Source organism: Micropterus salmoides, unplaced genomic scaffold (assembly GCF_014851395.1).
Source record: "Micropterus salmoides isolate LMB-PRFRI ecotype aquatic unplaced genomic scaffold, ASM1485139v1 Ms_hic_scaffold_1, whole genome shotgun sequence".
NCBI lineage: Eukaryota > Metazoa > Chordata > Actinopteri > Centrarchiformes > Centrarchidae > Micropterus > Micropterus salmoides.
The window spans coordinates 53877554-53885278 of record NW_024040040.1 but is presented as its reverse complement, the minus strand read 5'-3'; positions in this window follow the sequence as shown (position 1 = coordinate 53885278).

Here is a 7725-nt window from a genome sequence, read left to right as displayed (position 1 = left end):
ACAGCTAAGGGACCCGTCTCAGTAATAGGCTACAGTGATGTAATGTCACATATACTGTATATGAAGGTGGATCAAACATAGCTGTTCTTGAATGTTTAATGGCGTACAGATGAACAAAGTATTTATTTTCATTCTTTACACACATTACACAAGACTAATATGGTAAGCAGACAGTTGGAAAAAAATCCAACCAAAAAGGAATAAAGCTCAGGAAAAGCAGCAGAGGAGGGATCGTTCTCCCAGGAATGACAGACAGGAAGTAGATGTCACGTCATCACAATATTTACAAATTTTGATGACGAAATATAGATAGACTGTCTCCATTTAGGCTCTGAGGAAGAACAGAGGAAATGCTGACATCTGCTGGCAGAAAGCAGCTGCAGCAGGAGCTACAGAACATGAAGGCTGGTGAGAACGATCGTTCCACAAGTTGGCGCTGCGACAGAAAGCAAAACAGAAATGTCCATTTAAATAAGTCAGTGGTTCTTAACCTGGGGGTCGGGACTCCCCTGGGGGGGACACTGCTGGTAGTAGGCTACCACCAATCCAAGTAACTGTACACTTCTATCACCACAACTGAGGACCCGTCTCTCCATTCATTAGATTGGACAATGGGAAAAAAACGCGAATGACGTCAGGCACGAGTTGAATTTTTTTCAGCAGCAGAAGGAGTGGAGGAGTCTCAATGTGTCTGCAGAGGCTGTGTAGAAGGACAGAGCAGCAGCAGAGCAGTCCAGATCCACTGATGATACTCTGTCACATCCAGAGGAACACACAGGGATGATGGTGGACTTGACTTTGTGTCTGACAGTGGAGCTGATCTCAGAGCAGTTCAGACTGCAGCACTGTTGGGATTCCTCTGTCAGTCACTGCTGGATGAAGCTCTCTCTCCACTCTACCTCCCAGTAACATGGCCCAGTCAGAGCCTCTCCACACACAAGCTGATGCTGCTGCTTCAACCTCTCTGGATCATCAGGACACAGCTGATCCTCTCTCAACACCCCACCTTTCTCATCACTCACACTCTGACAGAGATCACCTCCAGCTGATGAGAGAAGAAGACAGAGAGCAGAAGTCATAAATAGAGATATTCACTGCTGACTGTAATGATGGATTTACTGCTGTTAGTGCTCAAAACTGTTAAAAACAGCGGCTCAGTCACAAGATATTTCATCTACTTTGAAATATTACAGGACAAATCTGTAAATATAAAGTCTGTTCTAAAAACATCTGGACCAAACTACAGACACATGGACAGATATAGATATGATGTTAAAGGTCCTACAACAGCTAAACATCAGCTGTGATTACTGGACTTCAGCAGAGGTTCTGCTCTGTAGAAAGACCACATGGTTACTAAATGTAATGATGGTTCTCTGAAATAAGAGCCAGTGATTTGCAGGCTTCAGTCAGACTGATCTCAGAGCTGTGACAAAGATGAACTGATCAGTAGTTTAGTATTGAAATGAGAGAACAAACACTTTGAGATCAGATTTGATGGTCCGACAGTTTGATGAATGAGGACCACTGTCTCTATACATCTTGTGATGCTGTCAGCTGGAATCCAGCTTTATTTCCTGGAGACATGAACACAACAACAACAGTCGTCTTCACATCAACTCAAACACATGATCACTGCCTGTTCTCTCTCTCTCTCTCTGTCTTTCTGTCCAATCCTGAAGCCTGTCACCATTCTCCTCTCACAGCTTCACTGAGGAAAGCAGCCGCTGAGAAGGTTGGAGGTTTAGAGGAAATACTGGATCTCTGCTTTGATACTAACTGTGTTTAGTACAATACTGCTGAAACCAGCATGGACTGACTCCAACCCTCTACTGACCTCAGAGTCTCCAGTCTGCAGTGTGGACTCTTCTTCAGATCAGACAGCGGCTTCACGTCTGAATCCTGCAGCCTGTTTTCAATCAGGTCCAGCTCTCTCAGGTGGGAGGGGTTGGACTTCAGAGCTGAGGCCAGAGAAGCACAGCTGATCTCTGACAAATAGCAGCCTCTCAATCTGTATGAAGAATAAATTGTGTAACTTTAGAAGACAATATTCCTGCAGTTCCACCAGTGGCTCCATCTATCAACATAATGTTTGTATACTTGAATGTTCAAGTATTTTATACTGTCATTACTGTAGTTTCATACTGTCCATTACTTCATCACCACCATTCACCATCACAATCCCTTTTAGCTCCATACACCAGAGACCCACACATAGCTTTCTCTTTAAGTTAAAATGCGGAGCACAATAAAGCACATGCTGGACTGTGTGCATCCTGGCGATTGGTCCACAAGCAGCTGGTTGCTAAATAAAGAAGGGTAAGACTACATATTAGAGAGACCTGTGTGTCACACGGAAAACCCAACAGGACAGTTTTGTCCACCCATATTTTCTCTCTCCCTATGCTCCTCAAAAATGATTGTTTCCTCAGTAAATAACAACTGATAGCTGCTGAGTAAAAGCAAAGATCAGATTGACCGGCGACATGAATTCAACCTCGGACATCACTACAAAACCAATAATAACCAATGTGAATTAGAGAAAAGAAGCTAATTTCCATCTGAAAACCATGCTCTAAGCAACGGGAGGATTCTGTTATTTTTCATCATCTGAATTAGATGTTACAGTGTATAACCTGCATTTGTTCTGCAGAGACTGAAAACACTTTTAATACGTGGTTAATGGAAAGTGAAAGTATGTCTTACAGCTTGTGAGAGGGCACATTGAACATGGACATGAAATGTTTGCATTTGTCTATCTCATTAAAATTTGGCACAAGTGCACCAGCTAAAGCTCTCCTGCGTAACCGCACTTACACAGCTTGGATGATAGTTAATTTTGGAAGCAACATGCATAGTGTATAACAGACTAGTTAAGAAATTAAGGTATGAATGGCACATGTAACCAAGTAAATGTAGATTACCTGCCCAAAAATACTCCAGTAAAGAGTAAAGTACAGTTTTTATAAAAGGAACATGAAAAGTTGCCAACGTCTATTTTACTAATTTTACACATTACTTGTAACATGTTCCTACCTACCCTGTCACTGGCACCCTCACTTCTGTCTTCACTGGTGCCAATAGAAGTAGCAGCAGCAGGAAAATAAAAATCTAAATGTTGAGACTACACCCCTGTGTTTCCCTGTTCCCTGTGAAGACTGTGTGGGGGTCTTTAGATACAACGGGGACACATATTTTTGTTTATAAAACTTGACAAAGGGCATTTTGCATAATATGGGACCTTTAGGGTATTAAATGTGTAGTTCAACATTGCTCTGCCACATTCAATGGACTAAACCACTGAAGAAGAAAATCAACTTATCACATTCAGTGTGGATCAGTATAATATCAGCCTTATGTCTGCAGTTTAGTGTCACCACAACAACACTCATCATATAAATCTCAGCACAGAAGAAAGAAAATGGTGTCTGACCTCAGAGTCTCCAGTCTACAGTGTGGACTCTCCAGAAAACCACACAGCAGCTTCACTCCTGAATCATACAGGTCATTGTTAGTCAGCTGCAGCTCTCTCAGATGGGAGGGTTTGGACTTCAGAGCTGAGGCCAGAGAAGCACAGCTGATCTCTGATAAACCGCAACGCCACAATCTGAATACAAACATAAATAGAGATAAAAATCAATTTATAATGCAGTCAGAGGTGTTCAGGTTTAGATGTGTAGCTCCTTTGGAAAAGGGCTGGACTGGAATTTGCCCAGTGGGTTTACGCATCAGAGAGGCTATTAATTTAAAGAACTGATTAATTAATTAGAAACAATTTAAAATATTAAACGACCGGCAGCGGCCTATTGATTCATTTTCCAGCCCTGCCCCGAGCTCTCTTCAGGTTGTATTGTGGCACGTTTCCATTGAAGTGGAACCTATAGAAGTTGCCACAACCTAGCCGAATGACTGGAAAGAAGGAGAATAGACGTCTATTGTGGACAGCCAGGCCTTTTCCTGGATTCCATTTTGCAACTGTTAAAAGATCTGACTGATGAGCAGCAGTTGGATTTCTGGTGAGTCAGTCCTCAAATTCTTTGTTAACCCAGACATGTATTTAACTTGGACCTAGTTTTCTAGTATTGACACTGAGCCACTCTCTACCCCACCTCGGGACAATGCACCTGCTTCGAGTGGGGGAACCACCATGAGGAGATCCAGTTCCATATGAACCCCTCCTATCATGCTCCCATGATTGTGAGTCAGACCTGGTTACAGATTCACAATCCCCACATCAACTGGAATGCTGCTAAAGGATGGAGAGTTGTAGTTCCTATTGTCATTCCACCTGTCTAAGTCAGCTTTTGCCTAAGTTATTGCACTAGCTGTTCCCTTGGAGCTCTCTCTCTTCCATCCCACCCGATTATCATGATTTAGGAGAGAAAGTCCTTTCTCATGTTTTCACACCATCCTCATGATTCTTCCGTAGATCTCCTTCCTGGTGACCCTCTGCCTTCCAGCAGGCTGGACTACCTGTCTGGGCCTGAAAGAGAAGTTAGAGATAAAGATGATATGCAATGCCCCCAGAGCATTCCAATCATCCATTAATGATTGTCGTGATTTCCTGAATTGTCCTGTCCTGAGTGTGAAGGTACACATTGTCCATGTTAGGCAGTATCTCCAGGGACTATTGGATTAAGGTAAAGGTACTTTGTCACATACACATACATGTTGCGAAATTCATTCTCTGAATTTAACCCATCCCTCTAGGGAGCAGTGGGCAGCCGCTTTGCAGAGCCCAGGGACCAACTCAGTGTCTGGTCAATGGCTCTGACTGAAGAAACTACCTAAAATGTTTTAGATGGTGGGGAAACTGGAGCACCCAGAGGAAACCCACACGGACACAGGGAGAACATGCAAACCCCACACAGAAAGGCTGGGGTTTGAAACCATGACCTTCTTGCTTTGAGGCCACAGTGCCATCCAATGGACCACAGTGACACCCTAATTACAAACTGACTGTAAAAGCTGAGAAGAGTGAGATTCATGTTATCTCCGTTTCTTTTCTGGGTTACATATTGGAAAGTGAGCAGGTGAAGATGGATCCAGAGTGGCCAAGGCCTACTTCCCTGAAACAAACACAATGTTTCCTTGGCTTTGCCAACTTCTATCAAAGGTTCCTCAGGGACTATAACAATGCGGCCACTCCCCTCACCAAACTTACCTCGGTTTTCCTGGGCCCCTGAAGCCAACACTGCCTTCACAGATCTTCAGAGATGTTTCACCTCAGTGCCAATCCTAGTTTATCCAGACCCTTACCGGCAGTTGGTTGTGGATGCTTCAGACATTGGAGTCCGAGGTAACTTATCTCAAAGATCCTCTTTAGACCAGAAGTTACATCCCTGTGCACCCCTCTTCTCTCGTCGGCCATCCCCGTAGAGAAGAATTACAATGTTGGTAAACGAGAACTTCTTGCACTGAAACTCGCCATGAAGGAATGGAGACACTGGCTGGAGGGAGCTGAGCACCCATTCATTGTATGGGCAGATCACAAAAACCCATCCTACATCCAGACAGCCAAACACCTGAGCTCCCATCAAACCCAGTGGGCTTTATTCTTCTGAAGAATACAATATCACCATCTCTTACCAGTAACATTCAAGTAATGTCAAGCCCAACACCCTGTTACGTCAGTTTATCTCTGAAGATGTTGTCTCTGCTTCTGACACTATCCTTACCACTTCTGTTGTGGTGACCATGATCTCATGGGAGATCAAATCTTCAGTGAAAAAAAGATCAGCAGACCCAGCCAAATCCTGGTTGTGGTCCCGCTAACTATCTCTTTGTCACCCACTCTATTCATTCCCAGGTTTTACTGTGGGTGCATGCTTTCCGGTCTGCCTGCTATCCCGGGTTAAACCGCCCACTAAACCGTGAGACATTTCTGATGGCTGTCCATGAACTGAGACACCCATGACTTTGTGATTTCCTGTTCAGTGTGCACTTCTGAGTAAGGCTTCTATTAGACCTCCAGCTTGTGTGCTCCACCCTTTACCAGTGTCTGGTTGGCTGTGGTCGCACGGACTGCCCCACTCTAAAAGGTAATACTGTCATGTGCACTATTGTTGACAGATTCTCAAAGGATGTATACCATTTGAGGGTTCACTGGATTACTTAGCTTCCGTTTCCGGTCGAGGAGGATGACCTCGCTGTTCCATCAGTTCATTCCTATCTACAATGCTGTTGCAAGATTTGGATGGATGGACATTCTGCTCTGCTTTGTTCAATGGGTTTGACTCAGACATTCTGTTAAAGTTTCCAGGAAGCTTTGTCCTTTCCTGTCAACTTTATGTTATTGAGCTCAATTTACCCAAGTTACTAATAATCCATCTTGCCTTAACATTTCCCAGTTAAAGCCATTGTGTGTCAGTCCATTAAACTCTCCATCAGAACCCCCCACCTTGTGCCCGGGTCATCAATAACTATCCTGTCTTTGCCGTTACCAGTTATATCCAGTTGACTCATATTGGATACCACCCTCATCCAGGATTTTTATCGGGAGCACCTCCATAAGCCTGAATATTCCTGTGACTAACACTTGCTTTCTAGTGCTCCAGCACCACACTCACCTGCCTGCTCAACAAAACCCTGCCTCCCTGTTTTGACAACTGCACACATTAAAATAAAAGGAAACCATAGAAATATTTCTATTTCAGCAATACAATGTTGAAAAGAAATATTAATTCAAAGGATCTACTGTATACAGAGGCCATTTACCAATTATTATAGACATTAATTTACTTTAACTAATAGCTTTTAGACATCTTTAGATAAACTAATAGACTTTTTCTGCAGTTTCTTTAAGAAACAAGTCTTTTGTGACTGCAGACTAAATTTAGTAGAAGAAACATGAAGTTATAAGAATAAAAAGGACATTTACAACTTTGTGGATGGAAGTTATGTATGTTTATTTAACATAGAACATCTAAAATTTTAAAGATTCAGTAAACTGACCTCAGATTCTCCAGTCTGCAGTGTGGACTCTCCAGAAAACCACACAGCAGCCTCACTCCTGAATCGTACAGGTAGTTTCCAGTCAAGTCCAGCTCTCTCAGATGGGAGGGGTTGGACTTCAGAGCTGAGGCCAGAGAAGCACAGCTGATCTCTGACAAACTGCAGAGCCACAATCTGAATAAAGAATAAATGATGTAACTTTAGAAGACAATGTTCCTGCTTGAAATCATTCAGTGTTTAATAATCTGTTCAGAGCTGAAGAAGGTTTAGAATGTAGAAGTTTAGAAAATGGAAACTCCAAACACCTGAACCCAACAGGATGCAGGTTCAAACTGTAAAATACAAAAAGGTAAAAAGAGCTCTCATTAATATTAATGACAAGGTGCTGCTATACAACCACCTATACAAAGTGAACTTTTATAAAATAGATTCGGGAACTAAGGCCACGCCTCAAACTCAACCAATTTCCGCACACCTAGTACTAGTAGCAAAGTTCACCTCCCCTCGTCTCGGCTTGTCTCATCCCATTTCTTTTTCGCTCTCTCTCTCCCTCTGCTCCCTTCCTTCTCTTTGTCTGCATACAGGAACTGGGGGGTGGGGTTTCTGCACGTCTGCGGACTAAGAGATGGCTCCCCCACCCGAGTATCGACTCCACCGGTTCCCGCACACCTTCTCACCAGTAGACACCGGTCTGCTCTTCATTCACGCATCCATCGGTGCGGATCTGACTCCTGCCCTTCATCCCCCACCTGTCTTCCCCTCAACCCTTCA